Source organism: Schistocerca nitens, chromosome 9, assembly GCF_023898315.1.
Source record: "Schistocerca nitens isolate TAMUIC-IGC-003100 chromosome 9, iqSchNite1.1, whole genome shotgun sequence".
Lineage (NCBI taxonomy): Eukaryota > Metazoa > Arthropoda > Insecta > Orthoptera > Acrididae > Schistocerca > Schistocerca nitens.
In genome coordinates this window covers 264,340,503-264,367,388 of record NC_064622.1, presented here as the reverse complement: position 1 = coordinate 264,367,388, position 26,886 = coordinate 264,340,503, and the positions used below count along the sequence as shown (strand labels likewise).

Here is a 26,886-nt window from a genome sequence, read left to right as displayed (position 1 = left end):
ATTAGAAAAGTCTATTTCATTTTATCTGACAAAACAGACGTAATCAGATCGAGAAACCACACGTCTTAACAGCTTTTTCAGTATTAGACAACCATATTTTGATTTTTCATGTGCGAATACGTTTGACGAACTTTGATGAAGTAATAGATTCTTTCGCAGAAAGGAAAGCACGTCGTATAAAGCTGTAGCAACATTAGAGAGAAAATAATGTTGGGACCTAAGAACTGAAGAAAAGTCTTCACTGGTTTTATGTTTGCTATATTTAATCTTATGACACACAAAAAAGAAAGTTATTAGCTTATAGGTAATAACGAGAGCACATTTTCTGAAGATTTCTTAATCTACCAGTTACCAATAATCCTACCCAGTACTGTGTTTTTTTTTCGGGAGGGGGGGGAGGGGGGGGAGTAGGATGTCAAACCGGCCGACTCGGAGCAGGAAGGGTACGACAGCACACTTTAATTTCCACTGTCCTGCATATAGGCTTGATAGCCTCCGTTACAAAGTATATACGTCTGATTTCCACAGAGCGAAACGCAGTGACGTGCGATACAAAAATTCTGTGTGAACGAGCGCGTCACTGCACTTTGGCACACTTAAGACAAATAATATGTCTTACCTTTCATGGAGAAGAAGTAAAAACTTTGAGGTTCGCCGATGACATTGTAATTCTGTCAGAGACAGCAAAGGACTTGGAAGAGCAGTTGAACGGAATGGACAGTGTCTTTAAAGGAGGATATAAGATGAACATCAACAAAAGCAAAACGAGGATAATGGAATGTAGTCAAATTAAATCGGGTGATGCTGAGGGGATTAGATTAGGAAATGAGACACTTAGAGTAGTAAAGGAGTTTTGCTATTTAGGGAGTAAAATAACTGATGATGGTCGAAGTAGAGAGGATATAAAATGTAGACTGGCAATGGCAAGGAAATCGTTTCTGAAGAAGAGAAATTTGTTAACATCGAGTATAGATTAAGTGTCAGGAAGTCGTTTCTGAAAGTATTTGTATGGAGTGTAGCCATGTATGGAAGTGAAACATGGACGATAACCAGTTTGGACAAGAAGAGAATAGAAGCTATCGAAATGTGGTGCTGAAGATAAGGTGGGTAGATCACGTAACTAATGAGGAGGTACTGAATAGGATTGGGGAGAAGAGAAGTTTGTGGCACAACTTGACTAGAAGAAAGGATCGGTTGGTAGGACATGTTTTGAGGCATCAAGGGATCACAAATTTAGCATTGGAGGGCAGCGTGGAGGGTAAAAATCGTAGAGGGAGACCAAGAGATCAATACACTAAGCAGATTCAGAAGGATGTAGGTTGCAGTAGGTGCTGGGAGATGAAGAAGCTTGCACAGGATAGAGTAGCATGGAGAGCTGCATCAAACCAGTCTCAGGACTGAAGACCACAACAACAACAACAACAACCTTTCCTCCGACATATATACCATATATATCAAACTCTTCAGAAAAATGTGCGCTACAAAATAATACATTTTTGAGTTTTATTTAAATTTTTGATGTCCTATCTCAAACGCTCCAGGGGGTGCGGGAGGGGGGCGCCACTAAAAGTTTTAGCCCCGTTTCGGAAATATCGTAGATCCGGGGCTGGCTTGAGCATACGGAATAAATACAGATACTAGCCAATCTGCAGGTTGTGGTGCTGTATTTAACCATGGACGGCAGCCTGTGCAACGTCTGCAGTACGTTGCAAGTGTCAGTCGCGATCACAACAGTGTTCTGTGTAGCTGTGAATGCATTACGTCGGAGCTAAGTTGACTCCGAACGAGGGCAAAGTGTTGATGTTCGTAACAAAGGCAATGGAAGTGTTTGGTGTTTCAAGAGGCACCATATCGAAGACTTATACCGCACACACAGAAAGTGTGGAAACATAATTCGCCAAGTCACAACGTCCGCTGCTCGTGGTCTAGAGGCTTGCGTCGTTGTCTCTGTATCACGGGGTCCCGGGTTCGATAGCCGGACACGTTGGTGATTTTCTCTGCCCGGGGACTGGGTGTTTGTGTTGTCCTCATCATTTCATCATCATTTGCGACAGTAATTGGATTGGATTGTGAATAAAAAATGGACTGTGTAAAAATTGGGACTTTGATGAGCGCCTCACAAATCATCATCGCGAAGCCACAACGAGGACAAAAGTGTCTGTCGAGTGATAGCGGCAGACGGTCATTGAAGAAGATTGTCGCAAAAGATAACACAGCGACAGCTGCAAAAATCACTGCAGAACTGAAAGTCGCACTCGCGAACCCTGTCAACATCAGAACAAACTGGAAATAGCAGTGGGGGTTGGAATGACAAAACCACTAATATTCATGCATATCCTCGTAACAGGAACACGTGCTGCTGAGGCCAGAATGTGTGGAATATAGAGAAATGGAAGAAAATCATCTGATAGGATGAGTCTTGTTTCCCACTGTTTCTGACTTCCGGCTGAGTTTACGTCCTAACAGTAAATGTGGCGGGGGATCGATGATAATTTGGACAGCCATATCGTAGTATTCCTTGTGGCCTCGTGCTTATTCTGCAGCGTGGCATTACTGCCAAAGAGTATGTGACCGATTGGGCTTAGCAGGTCCAATGCACGGTGCAATGCTGGTTCCCCAATGGCGGTCCCTCACACAGATCACACCGTCCAGGACTGGTTTTATGAGGATGAATTGTATCGTGTCCCCTGGCCACTACACACCCTCTGAACTCAGTCCGAACAGGCCAATAGGACCGACCGGCCGCCGTGTCATCCTCACCCACAGGCGTCGATGCGGATATGGAGGGGCATGTGGTCAGCACACCGCTCTCCCGGCCGTATGTCAGTTTACGAGACCGGAGAGGCTACTTCTGAATCAAGTAGCTCCTCAGTTTGCCTCACAGGGGCTGAGTGAACCCCGCTTGCCGACAGCGCTGGGCAGACCAGGTAGTCACCCATCCCAGTGCTAGCCCAGCCCGACAGTGCTTAACTTCGGTGATCTGACGAGAAGCGGTGTTACCACTGCGGCAAGGCCGTTGGCACAGACCCTCTAATTCTTAATATTATTGAGCCTTTGTGGTTTATTTTGGAGAGGAAGGTGTGTGATCGCTATTCGTCATCGTTACCTCAACTTGCCTGTATATTGAGAGGATTAATGTTAGAAGACTATCTTGAAAATCATATAGGATTTGTATTTATCCATTTCGTGATTACTGGAAACTATTAAGAATGTCAACGGTTTTCCTAAGCAGTATTAGACCTGATAACGTACTATGTTTCTGGTTCAAATGGTTCAAAATGGTTGTAAGCACTATGGGACTTAACATCTGAGGTAATCAGTCCCCTAGACTTAGAACTACTTAAACATAACAAACCTAAGGACATCACACACATCCATGCCCGAGGCAGGATTCGAACCTGCGACCGTAGCAGCAGCGCAGTTCCGGACTGAAGCGCCTATAACCACTCGGCCACAGCGGCCGGCATGTTTCGGGTCCTTCCGTGCTTTTATCCACTCCCTGTTCTAAGGACAAAGTTGTATGCAAATTTGAATGGCGTAAAAAGCCTGTAATGTACATGAGTGCTTCTACAAGTACTAATGACTTTAAAAATATAGTCTTGAAATGATGGAAGGCGGCAGGTCCTTTCGAGCCATCTTCTCGCTACTTTATCTCCAGGTTTTCTATGATCATTGAGATTATTAGGGAGTGCTGACAGTGGCTGTAACGCTGCATTCAATCGTAGATGGGTGCAGGCAGTTATTTGAGGTGGGGAGACGAGAGCTTGTTTTCATCGGACAGCCACCATTGTAGTTGGTGAGGCTGAACGGGGCGAGTTCTGAGATGAACCGGCCACAGGTATGTGAAGGGCAACCCAGCAGTGGGCCTTACAGAGGACGCAGCCAGAGCCATAGGGAGTCACTGGACACAAAAGAGGAGAGCCAGCAGCAGCGGCTCGGCTGTAGACAGAGGAGAAATCCACGATTCCTTTCGCGGAAGTTGCGTAGGAATGTGGGAGAGGCAATTGTTCCTGGGCGAAGCGAACCGCAGTCCACGTTCCCGCAGGGACCTCATATTGTCTCCTGTTTCCGCTGAGATTGGTATCTGCTTGTCGGCGAAAACATTTCTCGGAAATAATCCTGGTAGCCAAAGACTGGGCGGCCACGAAGGCTGTGGTGTTATTTTCCACGTCATGCAGGTGCTCTGGTCCGAGTGGTTTCCCGCGTGCGGAAAATTACAGTGCGTTTATTGGACCGCAGCCCATGACGTAAGAAATTGCCACAGCAGACGCCTGACAACATTAGGACTGGAGCAACATTTTTTCATGTTTTAAAGAGGGAGGTTGTACAGGACGCGAAGTGATGTGCAATTGGCGCACGAATATTTTCTGACCTTTGGATTGGCAGTTTTAGCTTCTTGGCGAGAACTGCACGTAGAGCTTTTCGTGGCTTGGAAGACAGTGTGTGGAAAAGGGTATTCGCTAGTGTCCACGGCAGAGTGAGGAGATTAAATTCGTTCCGGATCTGCGCAGGGGCGCGGACAAAATTTGGTCTCGCTTCGGCGAAAAGTGCGGACGAAAGGTCCACCATCAGACCCGCCGCCGAGGCGCCTACGCATCAAATGGTTCAAATGGCTCTGAGCACTATGGGACTCAACATCTTAGGTCATAAGTCCCCTAGAACTTAGAACTACTTAAACCTAACTAACCTAAGGACATCACACACACCCATGCCCGAGGCAGGATTCGAACCTGCGACCGCAGCAGTCCCGCGGTTCCGGACTGCAGCGCCAGAACCGCTAGACCACCGCGGCCGGCACCTACGCATCACATCTAGAGTTTTCTACATGTATGATGAACATTGCGGAGCACCGGCAGTAGGAATCTTGAGAGCCAATTCGCTTACTTTACAGCTCGCCCACGGAACCAGCAGTTTTTGTCCGATCCAAGCACGTTGTAGTAATTTATTTCCGGGTTCAGTTCACAATCACTGTCAGTCGTATTGATCATAGTCAGATAGCGTTTTCGGTTTAAAATCGCAATAAAAGTCGAGTCATCACCCTTGGTTCAAGTTTACCAACTGTCAATCAGATAATTCTATTTTATAAATTGTAAGTACTGTATCATCAAGATGTTATGTTGACCCGTATTCTATATTTGAAATGTGTTCTATGAATAAATCTATTCTGATATTTAACCCTTTAACTGCTCTGGACGTGTTAACGCGCGCGCCTTTGTACCTGTGTCCCTGTGTGCTCTAGCCGGCCGCGGTGGTCTAGCGGTTCTAGGCGCTCAGTCCGGAACCGCGCGACTGCTACGGTCGCAGGTTCGAATCCTGCCTCGGGCATGGAGGGTGTGCTGTCCTTAGGTTAGTTAGGTTTAAGTAGTTCTAAGTTCTAGGGGACTGATGACCACAGATGTTAAGTCCCATAGTGCTCAGAGCCATTTGAACCTGTGTGCTCTGAACGTGTTTATGCGCACCACCAGTCCTCCTTCCTGGTATTGTATTGTATTGTATGTTAACTGGGGACCTAGAAACGACAGAGAGGCTCCGTCCCCGCCGCAGCCGCAGTGGTCCACAACCCCACGACGACTACCGCGGTCCACTTCACCCCTCCGCCGCCCCATACCGAACCCAGGGTTATTGTGCGGTTCGGCCCCCGGTGGACCCCCCATGGAACGTCTCACACCAGACAAGTGTAACCCCTATGTTTTCGTGGTAGAGTAATGGTGGTGTACGCGTACGTGGAGAACTTGTTTGCGCAGCAGTCGCCGACACGGTGTAACTGAGGCGGAATAAGGGGTGAAAGGGTACAGTACCGCCCAACATTGAAGATAGGTACGAAATTCTTGTCAGAACAACACATTTTTTGTGTAAAAGTAACTCAATTTCAATTAATACAGCGAAGCCGGATACCAGTGTGGGAAAGAATGACAATTTATTTATTTAATTGATCACATGTGCACTTCCTCAAAATAAATCCCTACATCCAGTTTGGTGAGATCTGTGAAATGAATAAATGTATGGTCGTCTGCTAACCACAGATAGTGAATCGGAATATATGATCATCTTTGAGTCGATCCTTTGGCTACCTTTGGTGAGACCAAAGAGATGGAAGTTACCAGAGCTTTTGAGCGTCTGAAATGGGGCTGACCAATAAGGTAGCAAGGTGCTTCTCCCACTTCGACAGAGGTGCGAGAGAACCGGAATACGGCCATGTTTCGGCACTCTGGCGCTGAACCTTCTGCTGTAAAGACCTGTTTTTTGTTGTGCTCCGTAATGAAAGTGTGGAGGCATGGTATGGATGTGGAATATTTAAGAGTAGTTAGAACTAATCATTTCTCTTTCCTAGGAACTTTTGTGGGGAAAATTACAAAGTGAGGCAGGTAATTTTAAGGGGATTGTAGTAAACCAACGGTCACAATGAGACCACGTGTAGTTATAAGTTGAGATACTAGCGTGTGTACAATAAGCTGAAATATTTAAGAATTAATAGCGTGTGTACAATAAGCTGAAATATTTAAGAAATAGCGTGTGTATCATAAGTTGAAGTATTTAAGAAATATCATTCCGTGTGACGCTAAATTTAAACTCTGAGAGAGAATCAAGGTGAGTCGGCCGTTTTTCCAGCAACGCCACTTGGCTTGCATTGCACAGGAAGACGTGCGTTTATCTCCAGAGTTCACAGTAGGAAAGTAAAATTACAAAGTGGGGCAGTGTCGTGTGAAACTGGGATAGATATTGATTGTAGTGGGAAAGTGGAAAGTGATGAAGTTGTAACCGTTCGTTGTGTAATATTTCATATTGTTGTGTTGTGTATGTCTTGTAATTTGGGTATGTGTGTTTTGGATGGGAGTAGCAAGGTAGTTTCGAAAGATTTGTGGGTTATGCTTGTTCCTTCTGTATCGCTCGATCTGGAGGAAAGTTTCGTGAGGATGAATGTGAGAGGCGAAGTGTGAGGTATAATAAAAGATCCACCATCCGATCCAGGGAGTGCACTGTTGCGGTAAATAGATTACGAGACCATAGTATAGAGATTCACTAACGTAAAGCCATGCCCACTGGGCGGAATTTCTCTTGTAATTTTGTTGTAGGTTGTAGAATTTGTGTGTTTAGGAATAAATCAAATAGTGAAAAGAAAGAGATTGGTGGCCTTTTTCATTAAATTGTATGTTATCATAACGTCCCGAATTTATATAAAAGCCGTTAAATCAAAGACAAAAAGTAAGTGTGGTATTGCCAGTGCGTAGTGTGCAGACAGAGTTCTATAAATCACTGATAGTCAGATGCGTGTTTCCGTTGCGTATTGTTCATGTAGGAGGATAATTTGTAACTAAATAGTAAGATACGAGAATTCATGTTGCTCAATAAATTAAGGAAGAATCCACTCGCTTGGCAAACCACCCATCTTGCAGGCCTGACTGCTTGATGCCACAGTATGAGAAAGGCAAGTGGGTGCCTCTCATAATTTCGACCCTGCCAGGATCATTTTTGATTTTGTTGTTAGGGTTTGCTGTTAAATTTTTTTTATGGAATGTATTGTGATAGCGCTAAGAAGTAAAATTTTTTTTTGTTTGCAATTTCTTTCTGGATTGGTGAGGATCTTTTATTTGTTTGTAATTGCCATATCGTACAAGGCTGGAAGATCGTGGTATAATTTTTTTTGCGTAATGTCCGTAGTAACTAGGTCGCAGTCGAAAAACGTAGCCACAATGGAGAATAGCGATTCTGGCGTGAACGTAGCAGTGCAGCAGGAAGTAGGTGTTGACCGTGAGTTAATGAGTGGGGACGGCAGGCACTCCGAAGAGGCTGCATTGTTCAGTGGACCGCTGCAAGGGGACCCTTTATGCAGAGGGCTTTGTCCCCAAAGGCGGGCCTTTCCAGACGACGCGGGCGCGCAGAGACTAGGCCAGGTATGCGTTGAAAGTGCAGCTACCCTTAGCGAAGCTACGGTTTCACGGGCGAACGAGGTGAGCGCGTCGACAGTAGCAAATGACAGTGGGCTACGGCAGTTTTTTCAGCGGATGGATGAAAGGTTAGAAGCAATGAGTAGGGAGGCTAAGGAGAGAGATAGGGAGAATAAGGAACGATTTGAAGCAACTAATGAAAAATTGGAGAAAGGATTGGAAGCAAATAACGAAAGATTAGAAGCAATCAATAGAGATAATAAGGAGAGAGATAGGGAGAATAAGGAGAGAGATAGGGAGGCTAAGGAGAGAGATAGAGAGACTAAGGAGAGATTGGAAGCAATGGATAGGGAGACTAAGAAGAGATTGGAAGCAAATAAGGAAAGATTGGAGGTAATGGATAAGGGAAATAAAGAGGCAATGAGGAAGCTACACACAGTTATCGATGAGCGTCTGTCCGCAGTTAATAATCGGTTAGATGAGGGGGAGAAGAATCTGGGTGCAGTAAAGCAAGTATGTGATGCTGTGAAAGAAAAAACCAATAATTTGGAGGTACGAGTAAGTGCAATAGAGAGCGATATTACCGAACGTGGGGACGTGTTGCCGGATGAGCGAATCAAAGAGATAGTAGAGGACTTACTTGCAGATAAACAAGGGGCATTAGACAGCGTAGAAGCTCAAGTCACACGGCAGGAAATGGCGCTAAATAAACACAGGGATGAAGTTGCGGTGGTAGTGGCCAGAATGAATACGATTAGCGCAGATGTAGAAAAGATCAGTATAAGAGGCGAAACAGGCTCTGACAGTACGCAGCGAGAGGTTTATGCCGACCAGGAGGAGATACAATCACTGTTACAGTTTAAAGAGGCACAATTGGAAACAAATAGGAAACATAGGGAAGAACTAGCACAGTTGCAATTAGCGGGCAGAAGCGAAGGTGAAACACCACCAGGTAGACTGCAGAGGGAGAGTGAGATAAATTCAGAAAACGAAAATAGGCAGAAAGAGGAAAACGAACTCAGAGAGTTGGAAGAACGGCTGTGTCGGATAAAACAGGTGGCAAACCCAACTGGGTATAGTCCGAGGTCGGAAAACATAAATGCGGAAGAAGAATGTAGGAGGCACTTCGTGTCGGTACAAACGTACACTTGCTTCCCGGATCCTGATAATTACCAACATCCATGCCTGTGGCTGTCTCAATTTCAAGATTCATTACCTTCATCGTGGGGACCGCTCCTCAAAATGAAGTTTGTGTGTAACCATTTGAGGGACGAGGCTAGAGCGAAAATGCAGGAAGACCTTAAAGACTGTAGTAGCTATTTAAATGAATTCAGGCCGAAAAGTAAGCGGGACCAGGTTACGCTAAGCATATTGATGATGCAAAATCGTAACGAAGGTGGCATAAGGGATTCATTGTCGTGCTATCAGGAGATGTTCAGACGAAACAGGTACTTGGATGTGACATACGAACCAGCGGAGTTCATTAGGATCCATATAACGAAGTTGCCAGTGAAATTGCGCAGAGGTGTAGTGATGGCAGGCAGAGGCTTAGACGATTCCGCGTCATTTCAACACTTGGGTAATGAGAGCGATATCGTGAACGGAGACAGGTCAGATAGTGTCGAGGGTAGAAACTATCTGAATGACAGGAGAGCATGGAATCCGGGTATTTCTTTCATGTCGTAATAGATTGAAGAATAGGAGAAACTAATCCAACATATCAGCCCTTAATATCTTGCTCTAAAACACATGCAGCTGGCACTGAAAATTGTCTATGTAGCAGACAAACTCAACAGAGAAATGAGGAATGAAAATACCATACTTCTGATCAGAGAATAAAACGGCAGTAATGGAATCTGTTAGGCTGGTATCTCAGTAAAATTTGCAAATTTTTATTTCGAACAGTAAAGTAAAAGAAATGTTATGTAATAATGCCAATGAGTCCAGTTTAATTAGTGTGATTTGACTATGGCAGGTGCTAAACACGTAATGTAAGAAGTAAACATTGTGATCGAAGTTTTTAAATTAGATGCCATCTGATCTATAGTATGTCATTGTCGTGGTGACAGTTATAATGAAGTGCTGTGTATGGTTGTTCGGAATCTGGTGTTAGTGAAAGAGGCCACTAGCACCTAAGTTTCTAACACTTGGGCTGCCCAATTCTCCCAGCTTGTATATTCTCGGCACACATTTAATTTTCGTGTAAGCACAGATTCCTAACTAGCGAATTCTTTATTGTGTATAGTGGACCATTCAGAGTGAGGCGGATTGTACATGAAAATGCTGTACTAATTGAGACGATCAAGGGAAAACAATCTCGGGGGCTTCATCACATTTCTAACATCAAATTATGGAAAAGTTAAGGATAGATCTAAGGTAGGCAACTTATGGTAGATAGTCAGTGTATTTAATTGTGGTGTGTAACGTTGTGCAGGGTCAAATCGAACATAAGAATTTTCAGGCGGGATGTCAGGAAGTATGACAGAACAGACTGGTCGAATGAGTCATGAACAGGAGTCGACAGAGTGGTGTATGTACGTATTTTTGTCGTATGAATAAGGATCAAGCAGAAACGACGTGATGATTAATGAGTGAATAAAGATAGTAGATAGAGAAGCGACGTGATAAACAGTAGTGGATAAAGGTGGTATATGAGGAGAAGCGACGTGAAGCAAGGGGATTAATAAAGAGAGATTCGACGTGATGAAACAGTGGTAAATAAAGGTGAGTAGAATTGAATAATGTGGAGATGTCTTAGATGTATGTTACAGAGAGGCCTGTGTATGCTGCAATAGAGATTGATGCCAATGATGAAGGAAGACCAGGAAATGATGGAGTAATGGACGGACGGAGAGCCGAAATACGAATGAAGAGATGAGGACAACTGCACAATGTGAAAGGACGTAAAGGGAGTATGAGACCCAGATGGTGAACGTTGTGAAATACTGACGTAAGATGTAATATAGGTGTAGATCTAATTCTTACCATAGAATATGCTATTTGGCAAAAATAATATTTTTTGTTGTTGTTGAAGCCTGGTACCAGTATAACTAATCAAAACGGTACCAATAATGTGTACAGTTATTTTGCAAGTTGATTAATTTGTGTATTTCTGTTCTTAGATGAAATGTCGCGATTCTAAGTTGATATTTAGCATAAAGTGAATGCAGAGATAAGCCGATGGAGAGAGGTGCCAGAGTGAAAGGACGAATTCGGAGACTGGAAAGCTATCTCCGAAGCAGCTTCATGTGTTATGTGGTTGAGTATAAGGGAGCAAAGGTATGGTATGTTGTAGTGAGTGTGGTGGTGTTAAGGATAGCTGACTTCTAGACCTATTCTGTTAGTGTATCAATGGATTGAATGAGAGGGAAAATGTGATGTCTGGTGAGTGAGAGTCGTAGAGTAGTGTGATCAATGCACACACTCCTGTAAAGGGGATGCTGATTTCAGTCTGTCACAAGCACAAGGGTGCATTATATGTTGTAGATTTAGAGTCACCAGTTCCTAAAATGTTTATTGTGTTAGGATGTTAAAGTAGTTTAATATTTAATAACCTGTGGTAGGTAATTGAGAGTTGTGTAGATTATTTTCTCATTTTTTTGTTAGAACACTTTCAAGGGGTTTCAATTTCAGTCTGTCACAAGCACAAAGGTTCATTGTATATTGTAGCTTGAGAATCAACAGTTTCTAATATTTTCACTGTGATAGGATGTTAGAGTAGTTTACTATTTTGTATTGTAATTATGAGTTGTATAGATTGTTTCTTATTCATTTTGTTCTTTATTTTTTTACACTTTCATGTTTTGTATGAGGGACGACAGGTACAATGAATAGCACGAGTGTGGGCTGTCTATAGAAAAGAGATAAATGTTGATGTTGTATGTGTAGAAAACTAGGGTGTATAATTTTAATGTAAGAATTTCCTTTTGTCTGTAATGTTGCGAGATGCACGGAAGATCTGGCTAATTGGGTGTCGTAACGCCCATACCGCTAACGGGCCGAGCTGACGTCGCCATGGCGACAGGCGACACAGCCGCGGCACTCCCCACTCCACTATCGGACGAGGTACACTCCACGCGCCCGCTACAGCAGGTCAACGGCCTGGGGCGACACGCACGTATCACTGGCCATTCATGAGTTCCGCCACCCTTACGACTGGGGAAGGTATCCCGTGGAGGCAACAGCAGGTGGTTTCTTCTGCTCAACGGCGCGCGCAGCGGCGCTACTGCTGAATGGACGAGGCGCGGCAGAGCCCGGCGAGCATTTTTTGCCAGCAGCTATTAACTTGTACTGGACTGTGGAGCCGTGAAACAAGATGACTGCGACTTTCCATAATGTGGAAAGTGAAGGACTGGTGTTTCCACGTTGTGAGTGGTGGAAAAGATTTTGTCTTTAGCAAACAGGACGATCGTTTTGTTTTGTCTTGACCACTGAACGGTGGGATCCATAAACTTTTGGCAGTGACTTGTTAAGTGTGCTTTGTGAATTGCATGTGGGACACTTGGTATACTTAGAGGACAGTTGTCGTATGCTGAACAATTATTATATGAAGGCAAGAAACTAGAGTGGGACATTGACATTTGTGTCTGTAGTAGGAGACATTTCTTGAACTGGCGCGGGAATAAGTGCTGTTTGTTGAAACTTACGACTTTTAATTACACCATGAACTGAAAGGACAGAACCGTGGGTAATAGTAGTTGTAGGGCCATTTTTTTTGGACGAACAGATTCGTGTGGATGGTACTCTGAGAGTGACTATGACATTTGTGTTTAATGAGAGATACAGTTTACTGTTCAGTGCGTGTTCAAAATGCCGAATTGAGTGACTCAAAGACTTTTGTCCGGGTAACCATGGGAGAGCTTTGACACCGAGACAGTGGTTCTAGGAAAACTATCAGCAAATTTTTGACCCCAAGAAAATCACAGAATGAAATGTTTCCGTGTGACTCGCAAGATAGGGAATAATGTATTTGTAATTGTGTAAATGTTTTTTTATATGTTTCATTCCTGAAGGGACAGCAAGCGTAATTGTATTTTATTAATATTTGTGTTTAGAATAGTTAGTGTTAGTTTTTTGGTTTGTTCTGGGTTATCAAGTTCACGTAGCATGTTTATTAGAATATTTGGTACAATGATGCTTTAATTATTAGCCAGTGGCGTAATACTAACGTAGCGGTTCATGTAGCATTGATCAGTAAGATTGTCACAGGGGACAAGAGTTTGCATTGCACAACAAATACCGGAATTAACTGATGTATTTTGATGTCGTGCATAGTAATAATCTTGTTGGTGTTTTGACTGAAGCCACTTATTTTCATTATCACAGTGGTGACATTTCACATTAAAGTGTAACGAAGGCTAGTCGAAATGCAAGTTCTTGTCGTCTATATGTGTGACAACAGAGAAATGAACAGTAGAGTAAGATAAGAGAGCTACTGGTAGATTCAAGCACTTATTGCTAACTATTTATTGCGAGTATTGATCAAAGTTGATGGACTGATTAGCTCAGCAGCAGGTATTTGTACTGGTGGATATAGGATAAGGTTAAACTCACTGTCGAGTAGCTGTGGCAATTGTTTAGGTGATGATAGTTAATGAGGTATGACATGATGTCTTAGACGAACTATATTACGTAACCAGTATGTAACTTGTGGAATATTTTATTGTTTTTCTTCTCAGTTTTTATCTCTCTGTAGGTTTGAGGTATATTTTAGAGTAATGGTATGGAGCCTGACATTCTACGTGTACCTAGTGCACGAATTTTTTTTTCTTTTGTTGATTTTGTTTTGTATTTAGACTTTGCTGTGTAAGGGTTTTTACAGCGCAATTTATGAATGTCAGATTACTTGCTCTGTGTTTGGACGGTGAGCTATTTAAAATTTCATGAGTACAATTAGTATTTTTTTATTTGTTTTAGAATTATTGAAATTTGGATTACTCATAAAAATAACGAAGATCCCAGTAACTAAAGCAAATTTTTATCTCAATATTATTTTTTCATTTCTATGTGTGATGTTTTATTTGTCATGTGGATTGTTATATATTTGTATGTGTACGTTACTCCGGATTGTGGAGAGTACAATAATGCAACAACTGTCAATAATCTGGTCGTCTATTTGAGGTCACCAGGGGCTAAGGTCTCCTCCTGGTTATTTTGATGAATTGCTACGTTTGTTTTAATACAGTTTTCTTAAAAAAACGTTCGGAACTACCCTCGCATTGCAAGGATAGTACCGTGCCATTTTTTTCTGCATGGGTAGCCGGTGGTGAAAGGGTACAGTACCGCCCAACATTGAAGATAGGTACGAAATTCTTGTCAGAACAACACATTTTTTGTGTAAAAGTAACTCAATTTCAATTAATACAGCGAAGCCGGATACCAGTGTGGGAAAGAATGACAATTTATTTATTTAATTGATCACATGTGCACTTCCTCAAAATAAATCCCTACATCCAGTTTGGTGAAATGAATAAATGTATGGTCGTCTGCTAACCACAGATAGTGAATCGGAATATATGATCATCTTTGAGTCGATCCTTTGGCTACCTTTGGTGAGACCAAAGAGATGGAAGTTACCAGAGCTTTTGAGCGTCTGAAATGGGGCTGACCAATAAGGTAGCAAGGTGCTTCTCCCACTTCGACAGAGGTGCGAGAGAACCGGAATACGGCCATGTTTCGGCACTCTGGCGCTGAACCTTCTGCTGTAAAGACCTGTTTTTTGTTGTGCTCCGTAATGAAAGTGTGGAGGCATGGTATGGATGTGGAATATTTAAGAGTAGTTAGAACTAATCATTTCTCTTTCCTAGGAACTTTTGTGGGGAAAATTACAAAGTGAGGCAGGTAATTTTAAGGGGATTGTAGTAAACCAACGGTCACAATGAGACCACGTGTAGTTATAAGTTGAGATACTAGCGTGTGTACAATAAGCTGAAATATTTAAGAATTAATAGCGTGTGTACAATAAGCTGAAATATTTAAGAAATAGCGTGTGTATCATAAGTTGAAGTATTTAAGAAATATCATTCCGTGTGACGCTAAATTTAAACTCTGAGAGAGAATCAAGGTGAGTCGGCCGTTTTTCCAGCAACGCCACTTGGCTTGCATTGCACAGGAAGACGTGCGTTTATCTCCAGAGTTCACAGTAGGAAAGTAAAATTACAAAGTGGGGCAGTGTCGTGTGAAACTGGGATAGATATTGATTGAAGTGGGAAAGCGGAAAGTGATGAAGTTGTAACCGTTCGTTGTGTAATATTTCATATTGTTGTGTTGTGTATGTCTTGTAATTTGGGTATGTGTGTTTTGGATGGGAGTAGCAAGGTAGTTTCGAAAGATTTGTGGGTTATGCTTGTTCCTTCTGTATCGCTCGATCTGGAGGAAAGTTTCGTGAGGATGAATGTGAGAGGCGAAGTGTGAGGTATAATAAAAGATCCACCATCCGATCCAGGGAGTGCACTGTTGCGGTAAATAGATTACGAGACCATAGTATAGAGATTCACTAACGTAAAGCCATGCCCACTGGGCGGAATTTCTCTTGTAATTTTGTTGTAGGTTGTAGAATTTGTGTGTTTAGGAATAAATCAAATAGTGAAAAGAAAGAGATTGGTGGCCTTTTTCATTAAATTGTATGTTATCATAACGTCCCGAATTTATATAAAAGCCGTTAAATCAAAGACAAAAAGTAAGTGTGGTATTGCCAGTGCGTAGTGTGCAGACAGAGTTCTATAAATCACTGATAGTCAGATGCGTGTTTCCGTTGCGTATTGTTCATGTAGGAGGATAATTTGTAACTAAATAGTAAGATACGAGAATTCATGTTGCTCAATAAATTAAGGAAGAATCCACTCGTTTGGCAAACCACCCATCTTGCAGGCCTGACTGCTTGATGCCACAGTATGAGAAAGGCAAGTGGGTGCCTCTCAGGGGAACCACCCCGCATTCGCCAAGGCAGATGGAAAACCGCCTAAAAACCATCCACAGACTGGCCGGTTCACCGGACCTCGACACAGACCTGCTGGATGGATTCGTGCCGGGCCGGCCCTTCTACCTGGTACTCTGAACGTGTTTACGCGCGCCACCAGTCCTTCTACTTGGTACTCTGAACGTGTTTACGCGCGCCACCAGTCCTTCTACCTGGTACTCGGAACGTGTTTACGCGCGCCACCAGTCCTACCTGGTACTCTGAACGTGTTTACGCGCGCCACCAGTCCTTCTACGTGGTACTCTGAACGTGTTTACGCGCGCCACCAGTCCTTCTACCTATGCGTAGACACGTTCAGAGTATCAGTAGGAGTACTGGTGGTGCGCGTAAACACGTACAGAGCACACAGGGACAGGTACAAATGTGCGCGCATTAACATGTCCTGAGCAGTTAATGGGTTAAGTCCACAGGATTCTTTGGTCACCTTCAATAACTTTATTTACTTTGGTGGGAGATAATAAGAGGTCTTGTAGACAGGAATGCAATATGTCCTCTTCAGTGACGCTGCAGAGGGCCAGCTTTTCTAGTCATTTGTGTCGATGTCCTTTGTGCATAGTGTTCACAATAATGTTACTGGAGTGGTGGGTGGCTCTGCAGCTTAGGGTTATTGAGACGCAGAGGTTGATTAGAGGTCTGTCCACCAGAGGGGTAGTTTGTGAAAATTTATGCAATTTATGCATAAGACAATCCAGAGCATTAAACATTACAGATGATTTAGTAAAATGTCCATATGGGAAATGGTATGTTACATAATGTTTGTATCGGAAATAGAAAACAATAGCTCTGTAATGTTGTATGCAAAGGACTGACAGCTATTTTTATGTTTTTTAACAGGTCTGAAGATGCGGTGACTGTCCGAAACAGATAATTCTGAGATAATAAAGGAGTGATCGACAGGCTGAAATCAAGAGTATTTTGCAGAAAAAGAGAATCGCGGATAACACCCTATTGTTAAGTATGTCCAGTTTTGATTTGTTTTGTTCTCTCTGTGATGGAGTAACCAAATACCAATTTTTTGTAGATCTAGCTTCAAAATTGGCTCAATAGCGACTAAATTTCAAAAAAATCTTCAATCCCCTATTTCACCCGCTTAGGGGTGGAATTTCTAGAAGTCCTTTCCTAAACGATGCCTGCAGTATAAGACCAACGCCCTTTCCAAGTTTTAAGATTCCATCCCTGGCGGTTTGGGCTGGGTTATGATGACTCAGTGTGTCAGTCAGTCGGTATATTGTCTTTTATACATAGGGTGAACATTAATAAAACCGAAAAGCTGCAGGGACGGATTCGTGACTAGAAATGGAGCAAAAAGACCGTATGATCATGTATCCGAAATGCATCGTTGCCACGGTAGATGGCGCTGACGAATGACAGTTCGTCTGCCCACGTGCCGTGTGTTCCTTGTCTGTTGCACTGTTGCAGACTGTATGATTGACGCAGCGTACTATAAGAAGCAGAATAGTCTGGTATTCGTGTCGGAAACAAGCTGAGATGGTGTTTCTGTACGGCCAAGCAGATGGAAGCGGCCGAAAGGCAGCACGAGTGCACCAGAACAAGTACACTCACAGACACCAGTCACATCACACAAAATATAAAGCCCTTTTTGGGCTTAGTGTGATCATAGGTGCTTTCAGACAGACGAATGTGCAGGGAGGCGGCAGACTGTGCTTACACCAGATATGGAGGACCTTGTTCCTCAGGATACTGCCAACAATGATTTCCGGACATATGTTCGTAGGACCCTGAAGCTGTCGGTTTTATTAATGCTGACCCTGTATCATAGAGTAAATATCTCTGGAGTGAGCATTCACATGCGCAGAACAGATTTTGTGTTGTCAACATACATTGCCGGCCTGGTCACGTGTTCTCAGGACGTTGTGTGTTTGTCCGTATAACGCCCTGTATATTTAGAATTCTTTTCGTACGTGTCGTGGATTGTTTATATATGTTGCGCAGACATTTTAACAATATTCATTTGATACCGGGAATAAGCCAGCTACGTAACTTTTAAGGGCAAGTGATATTGCATTCTGCTTCTTTGCGAAAGATGTCACAGTTCAGATGCACTCGATTTTTTGTAGTTTTCGGTTTGATACGACACTTTATAGTATTACAGAGCCTGACGTACATTTTTGCGGTGATAGTCTTGCAAAACGACTTGACAGCACGCTAGTACTTTTGCAAGTGTCCGAAAAACACCGAATTTGCCACACATTACTGGTGACACTTTGGAGTATTTATGTAACGCATTTTACGTACTTGCTCCCAGTTTATTAAATAAATAAATAGTAGACTGAGTGAGAAGGGGGGGAAAAGGCGATCGGCGAATAAATTTACTGTAAAGCAAATACAGTTGGTCATGAAACAGTCAACCCATATAACACCATCAAGGGAAGTGGAAAGTGACACAAATTAAAGGGTTTGGGAACATGTTTTACGTTCATCTTGGCTTTCTGCACTATTGTCATCATATTTTGTCAAGGTTTCTGAGTGTAAAGATGAAACAGACACCTCAGTGTACAAACCTATGCCAAATAATGCAGAATGAAATACATTTCTCAGTGAAAGAAAGTAGCAAATATGATAACCACAAGATATATATACGACGAACCTGAAAAATTTCGTTTTACAGGTGGTTTTCGTGTGGGTACTTTTGGTAGTGGGTGCTGTGAAAAATTAAAAATAGTTGGTATAGCATCTACCTTCAGCCACACACATCCAAATTTTTCTCTGCCTGAACATTCCTCTTCAAAGTGTTTTGAACATACTTTGGAATATTTTGTGGGGACAAAATTACTCCTCGTTGTTCATCCTTCGGGAAACTAAAATATAAATCACACATAATCATTCTCCATGTCCTGGACACACTTCAAATGGTTTCCTACTGTAACTTTATAGTAAACAAAACGGTTTGGACACACACATTATACGAAGCAGAAGTTGGGAAGGGAGTGAGACAGGGTAGTAGCCTCTCCCCGATGCTATTCAATCTGTATATTGAGCAAGCAGTAAAGGAAACAAAAGAAAAATTCGGAGTAGGTATTAAAATCCATGGAGAAGAAATAAAAACTTTGAGGTTCGCCGATGACATTGTAATTCTGTCAGAGACAGCAAAGGAGTTGGAAGAGCAGTGTGAACAGAATGGACAGTGTCTTGAATAGAGGATATAAGATGAACTTCAACAAAAGCAAAACGAAGATAATGGAATGTAGTCCAATTAAGTCGGGTGGTGCTGAGGGAATTAGGTTAGGAAATGAGGCACAAAGTAGTAAAGGAGTTTTGCTATTTGGGGAGGAAAATAACTGATGATGGTCGAAGTAGAGAGGATATAAAATTTAGACTGGCACTGGCAAGAAAAGTGTTTCTGAAGAAGAGAAATTTGTTAACATCGAGTATAGATTTAAGTGTCAGGAAGTCGTTTCTGAAAGTATTTGTATGGAGTGTAGCCATGTATGGAAGTGAAACATGGACGATAAATAGTTTGGACAAGAAGAGAATAGAAGCTTTCGAAATGTGGTGCTACAAAAGAATGCTGAGGATTAGATGGGTAGATCACATAACTAATGAGGAGGTATTGAATAGGATTGGGGTGAAGAGAAGTTTGTGGCACAACTTCACTAGAAGAAAGGATCGGTTGGTAGGACATGTTCTGAGGCATCAAGGGGTCACAAATTTAGCATTGGAGGGCAGCATGGAGGGTAAAAAGTAAAAATCGTAGAGGGAGACCAAGAGATGAATACACTAAGCAGATTCAGAAGGATGTAGGTTGCAGTAAGTACTGGGAGATGAAGAAGCTTGCACAGGATAGAGTAGCATGGAGAGTTGCATCAAACCAGTCTCAGGACTGAAGACCACTACAACAACATTATACGAAGAGAATTACAGACTCCCACTCTACTGAATTTATTTGTCTCCCATCTTTCAAATCTATATACATATTCGACAAGTCACTGATAAATGCATGGAGGATAGTATTTGCTGAAACAACTAGCCATTCCCTTATCTGTTTCACTAGCAAATTTACGAGAGGAAGCGATTGTTTGTAAGCTTTTGTACGAGCCGTAATATCTATTGCATAGTCCCAAAATCGTAGGAAAAATAGGTCTACAGAATCAAGCCTTAATTATAATGCGTCTCGAAATTTTTAAACACATACAGTGTCTCTTACTAATATTATAACTATAATTAGAGCTACATGGTATGTACCCATGAAAAGTTACTATCCCTCTTTTCACATATTTTTCTTTGCATCCGTAGCAACAACAGTAATTCACCATCGCTATTACACTATCAACAATCGGTGAAAACAAAACAAAACTCTTGATATTATAAACTCCAAACTCTGCGGAAAGCACACACGTACAGCGAAGTCACGAAAACACGTGACAATCGTGGTTTAATGTTGACAACATGCGCAGAACGCAATGCTCACTCCAGAGATATTTACTCTATGCCCTGTATAGAGATTACTACCCTTCTCAGTCAATGAGCTGTAGGTTACCAAAGTATATCACATTGGTAAAATTTTGCACGAGCCGCCACTGCTATGCAGTATTTTACGGCTCGTTCCCCTCTCTGCATCTCATATCGGCGGGTCCCCGAACACGGCTGCGCGGTCGCCGCGGGCAAACAGCCCGCCGCCGCAAGGTTCTCATTGGCGCGCCAGAGTGGGTCGGCGCTGTTTGCGCGGGCAGCGCGCCTCGCCGATGACAGGGTCCCCGGGAGGGCAGCTCGCCTCCTGTCATTACACGCACGCCACGGCGGGCCCGACTCGTGTTTGAGCGCCGCCGTAATGGATAAGGGCGGGGTAACTCGCAGTAATGGCCGGCAAGCGCCGCCGTCGCCAAACAAAGGGGCCCTCTGTGTCGGCGCACTGCACGATATGGCCAACTTAGGCCGCCTCAGTGCGCCGCGCAAATGTCCGCGCCGCCCCAGTCATCGGGTGCCATCAGGGTGCCATTTTCCCCCGCGACCGAGCGTGATCGTGGAAAGAATCCAGACGGAGCACTTTCCGCCAATTACAGCCCTCTAGCTTGAACAACACTAAACGATTTACATCCTTGGTGATTTTAGTCACTTGTGCATTAGGCCGTTGTGTAAGGCACGCTTCTGTACCTCGCGTTTTGTCTCCTGCTGTTTCCCTTGACCCAGATGGCGACTCTACTAGCTCGTTCTCACTATTCGCGGCGCCACACACACAAGCAGGCAGTGCCTATGTACATGTGACCACCGCCTATGTTAGAGATCAGCGTGCAGTAACCAGTCACGGTCGGCAGGGAGCAACACATCAATGGAGAGATAAAAAGCGTCTCGTGGGGCGGGGGTGGGGGAGGAGGTGAGATAGATGCGCGGAAATCAGTTCACTCGTTGTCGTAATGCGGAAACGGAGTGAATTAACTGAAGTCCGAGGGAGCATGATCATTGGCTTTCGGAACAAGGGTGCAACCATCTCCAAAGCGGCTGAATATCTAAACTGTTCGCCTGCCGTCACAGTTAAAGCACACTGCTGGCTATTAAAATTGCTACACCAAGCAGAAATGCAGATGATAAAAGGGTATTCATTGGACAAATATATTATACTAGAACTGACATGTGATTACATTTTCACGCAATTTGGGTGCATAGATCCTGAGGAATCAGTACCCAGAACAACCACCTCTGGCCGTAATAGCGGCTTTGATACGCCTGGGCATTGAGTCAAACAGAGCTGGCATGGCGTGTACAGGTACAGCTGCCCATGCAGCTTCAACACGATACCACAGTTCATCAAGAGTAATGACTGGCGTATTGTGATGAGCCAGTTGCTAGGCCACCATTGACCAGACGTTTTCAGTTGGTGAGAGATCTGGAAAATGTGCTGGCCAGGGCAGCAGTCGAACATTTTCTGTAGCCAGAAAGGCCCGTACAGAACCTGCAACATGCGGTCGTGCATTATCCTGCTGAAATGTAGGGTTTCGCAGGGATCGAATGAAGGGTAGAGCCACGGGTCGTAACACACCTGAAATGTAACGTCCACTGTTCAAAGTGCCATCAATGCGAACAAGAGATGACCGAGACGTGTAACCAATGGCACTCCATACCATCACGCCTGGTGATACGTCAGTATGGCGATGACGAATACACGCGTCCATTGTCCGTTCACCGCGATGTCTCCAAACACGGATGCGACCATCATGATGCTGTAAACAGAACCTGAATTCATCCGAAAAAATGACGTTTTGCCATTCGTGCACCCAGGTTCGTCGTCGAGTACACCATCGCAGGCGCTCCTGTCTGTGATGCAGAGTCAAGGGTAACCGCAGCCATGGTCTCCGAGCTGATAGTCCATGCTGCTGCAAACGTCGTCGAACTGTTCGTGCAGATGGTTGCTGTCTTGCAAACGGCCCCATCTGTTGACTCAGGGATCGAGATGTGGCTGCACGATCCGTTACAGCCTTGCGGATAAGATTGTCTGTCATTTCGACTGCTAGTGATACGGGGCCGTTGGGATCCAGCACGGCGTTCCGTATTACCCTCCTGAACCCACCGATTCCCTATTCTGCTAACAGTCACTGGATCTCGACCAATGCGAGCAGCAATGTCGCGATACGATAAACCGCAATCGCGATAGGCTACAATCCGACCTTTATCAAAGTCGGAAACGTGACGGTACGCATTTCTCCACCTTAAAGGATGCAAGGGCGGTCAACTGCTGTTTGTGTATGAGAAATCGGTTGGAAACTTTCCTCATGTCAGGACGTTGTAGGTGTCGCCAGCGGCGCCAACCTTGTGTGAATGCTCTGAAAAGCTAATCATTTGCATATCACAGCATCTTCTTCCTATCGGTCAAATTTCGCGTCTGTAGCACGTCATCTTCGTGGCGTAGCAATTTTAATGGCCAGTAGTGTACAACGTGTATGCGGTGCTCCACGGGCCTTAGATGAATATGCAAGAGGGTTGCGGAGATGTGAATGGGCGAATAGACAGGCAACTGTTGAGCACCTAGCCGCCCAGATGAACCAGAAGAGCTACCAACAACCTCTTCTCTACGACTGTTCAGTGAACACTGCTGTTGTAAGTCTCTGCAGCAGGCGCCTGGTTCATTCCCTCATGCTCACTGCTGTTCATCGGCGACGAAGGCTATAATTGACACACCAGTGCCGCAGCGGGACGCCCACTCAGTGGCGACAGCTGGCCTTTTCAGATCACTCACGTTTTATGCTCCAGCGGACAAGTCGCTGTTGGCGGATCCTTCGTGAAACGTCTGAAACCATACACCCTGCATGTGCTACGGTCAGGGGGATGCATGTATCAATCCATGGGAACCACGTCCACCCCTACATGCAGCTTGTTTTTCCTCCTCAGGATGCCATCTACCAACAGGACAATGCAGTGTGCCTCACAGCTCGCAGTGTTCTTACGTGGTTCGAAGAGTACCAGGATGAGTTTACTGAGCTCTCCTGGCCACCAAGATCCCTGGATTAAAACCCAGTCGAGTATCAATGTGGACAATGTCGGTTAAGCTCTTCGCCCCATGGATCCTCAACCGAGAACACTTGCGAAGTTAACCATGGCACTGGAGTCGCCGTGGCACCACATGCCTGTCGGGACCTTCCAGAACTTTATTTACTCTTCCTGCAAGTTCCGCAGTGGTTTGCGCTGCAAAAGGTGATTATTCAGGCATTTGAAAGGTGGCCACATCAACGTGACTGAGCAGTGCTTACAGCACCGAGCCGGAGGCACGCCTTCCTCCGCCTTGCCACATCACGTTGGCTTATCTGATGAGCTCCAGAGCGGGATAAATCTGCCCACACAGCGACAATAAGCCAATTTCATACTGAAAGATGGCAGTATAAGCCGACTTTCATTTCTGACGAAGTGATGGTACTTTATTTTCTTCTATAAGTTGCACAGACTTTTTTTCTTTGTTTCCACATTTTGCCACCAGGTGAAAATACATTGCTGTAAGCAGTTAGAATGTGGTATGGGTACAGGGAAAGGAGATAAACGACCAAACACATGATATCGGTATTTCTGACACGTTTGTTAGAATGTGGTCGTAAGTTACAACGTGTGTTCAATATGGTCTCCAGACTCAGCAACATGCTGCATCCAAAACATACGGTTCCTCGCAGAATATCAGGTGTACTGATAAGAGAGCCGTGTCGTCGTATGCTGTACTTCAGATCAGGAAGCGTATAGGTATATCCTAGTGTCTTTCAGATATCTCCACAACCAATCGTCACATCCTGAAATTGCATAGAGATGATGCGGTCGTTGTCAAAGATATCTCGAAGCAGATCTTTCACCTGGCAAACGACATGCGGTGTCGCCCCATCTTGCATGAAAATAGTGGTTTGGTCACAGTTGTGTTCTTGCAATCAGCTGTTCCACAAGGAGGTACTGAAGTGTACGTATCACATTCACTGGCCTGTGAGGAGTCATGTCCTCGACTAAAAATGGACCGAGAATAATGGAGCTTGTGAAACCACACCACACAGTCACATAAGCAGAGTGCGCAACATGTGAAGTAGAGCCCCATATGCGATTATCCTGTCCATTTGCAACACTGTGCAGAGCAAAATGTGCCTCGTCTGTCCAAAGAATATTCCCCAGCTATACGTCATTCATTCCTATGCCCGCCAAAAAAAAAAAAAAAACAAAGTGCAGAGTCGTGATGTTGTAGCCTATCTTGAGGCAAATCCTGAATCTTGTAGGGATACCAATGTAAAATGCGCCCGAAAATCTTGTGAACTGTTGACCAAATGAGAGACAACTTCCGTGACACAGCTAGAGCACTGGCTGCAGACTCTGAGGCGTGTGCTGCACAGTCGGTTGGCTGTAGCCACAGCAACTTCATCAACAACTGCCATGGGAAGGGGATGCCTTCCCTCCCCCTGAGAGAGCCCTTCCTGGCACAAAGTAACAATGCGGACGCGATCGAACCGCGGCATTGACTTTCTAGGCATGGTTGAACTACAGACGACACGAACCATGTACCTCCTTCCTGGTGGAATGACTGGAACTGATCGGCTGTCGGACCCTCTCCGTCTAATAGGCGCTGCTCATGCATGGCTGTTTACGTCTTTGGGCGCGTTTAGTGACATCTCTGAACAGTCAAAGGCACTGTGGTTCAAAATGGTTCAAATGGCTCTGAGCACTATGGGACTTAATATCTATGGTCATCAGTCCCCTAGAACTTAGAACTACTTAAACCTAACTAACGTAAGGACATCACACAACACCCAGTCATCACGAGGTAGAGAAAATCCCTGACCCCGCCGGGAATCGAATCCGGAAACCCGGGCGCGGGAAGCGAGAACGCTACCGCACGACCACGAGCTGCGGACAAAGGCACTGTGTCTGTGGTACAATATCCACAGTCAACGTCTGTCTTCTGGATTTCTTGGAACCGGGGTGATTCAAAACCTTTTCTGATATGTTTCCTTCTCATATTTAACTGTGGCCTCCTTTTCATTTGGCCTCATATTATGTTTATTTGATGTATCAACTTGCATCCTCCCCACATCTTCTACATGTATTCAGATAATTTCTTAATCTGTGAATCACTGAGTACGTGTGGTTGAATCCGCCGTTCAGGCAAGCAGAGACCCTGTGTGTTCTGGGCTGTGTCGTACGAATATCGATAGCTTTCCACAACGAGCTCTAGGAAACCCGATTCCTTGCTAATCAGAGTGTAACCCGCTTATTATCATGTAGCGTTAGGAGATGTCTATTCCACAACACCTTAAAAAAAACCGGTCCCTTCAGTCAGTCACTTCCACTGTTCCACTGTATTCTTTTAAGTGGCTCTTTGGGAACCCGCCACCGACTTAGTGTTCTTTGGAAACCATCTTGGTATGATTTGCGGGTACGGTTTTTTTTTCTTGTTGATGATGAAGAGTAAATCAGTTCATTTGCTTAGTAAAAATCGGGAGTGCTTCTTGTTTCGTTGAGTTGAGTTTCTCCGCTAATTTTCACGAGTAATGCTCAAACTGGTACTATGGCTTGTTTCATGCCGAGAGCTGCCATGTATACCCTCAAGGTATGCATTTTAGAGTGCATGTGTACTGGACTTTTTTCTTCGAATAGTCGTTCCTGTCATGTCTTTGATCATCCCAATGTCAGTTTGTTGTCAATGTGCAGTGGGCTCTCTTTGGTTAATTGCCTGTCGTCTTTTGTTTAAGAATAGTGTATCCAGTAAACTTCATAAAAGTCATGATTTGATTTCTGTAATTTTCTGTATTTTATCCAGACCGAGGTTCTCTGGAGTGACGAGTTGTTCGTATTTGTGTGCTGCAGTTACGTGTCCACATAGCGAAATCCTAGAATTTATTTTTAATTTTGAGGAACGATTCTTTGTGCGGACTTCTCTCCATGTGTAGATAAAATAGTGATCATGTGAGTGCAGGCTATCCCACTGTGTAAAATACCTGACTCTTTTATGAAGAGCGAACCACAATTAGAAAAACATTTCTCAACTGATTTGTGGATTATGGAATTTATCAAGTTTAGCATAGGGTCTCTGACTCTGAGATCTTTCTAGTTCAACAGTGTAGTTTCAGTGGTGGATGAATGAAACGTTTCTTTCTCTTGATGACATGCGTGTGGATTTGTTGGATAATTAATGCATGATTATCCTCCTTTTACGTAGTTTCGAATTTCTCTTACCCCCGTCGCTAAGGTTCCTCGTAAGCTTTCTTCCTGTCTTTCAAACATGGTCAATAGACAGGGCGCCCCATGAGGAATGGTCAGCACTCAGAGATGTGATTGGAATGACCATTCGAAGCAAAAATGAATGGTAAACATGGGCTCTAAAGTGCCTACCGCAAGAGATATCAACACATTTTCATCTTCGCTATTGTGAAACACATCGGTTCTACTGAGCAAGTGCTCATGATTCTCAAGGTATGCATTTTAGAGTGCATGTGTACTGGACTTTTTTCTTCGAATAGTCGTTCCTGTCATGACTTTGATCATCCCTCTTGGGACAGTAAGGAACCGTAATGTCAGTTTGTTGTCAATGTATTTAACGTGCTACGCTAA

The 26,886-nt window shown here is 43.9% G+C and overlaps 1 pseudogene; it reads right to left on the bottom strand.

Moving 5' to 3' along the window:
* Window positions 1–2,903: 2,903 nt before the first annotated feature.
* LOC126204687 (5S ribosomal RNA) lies at window positions 2,904–3,021 on the bottom strand (annotated as a pseudogene).
* Window positions 3,022–26,886: the final 23,865 nt, after the last annotated feature.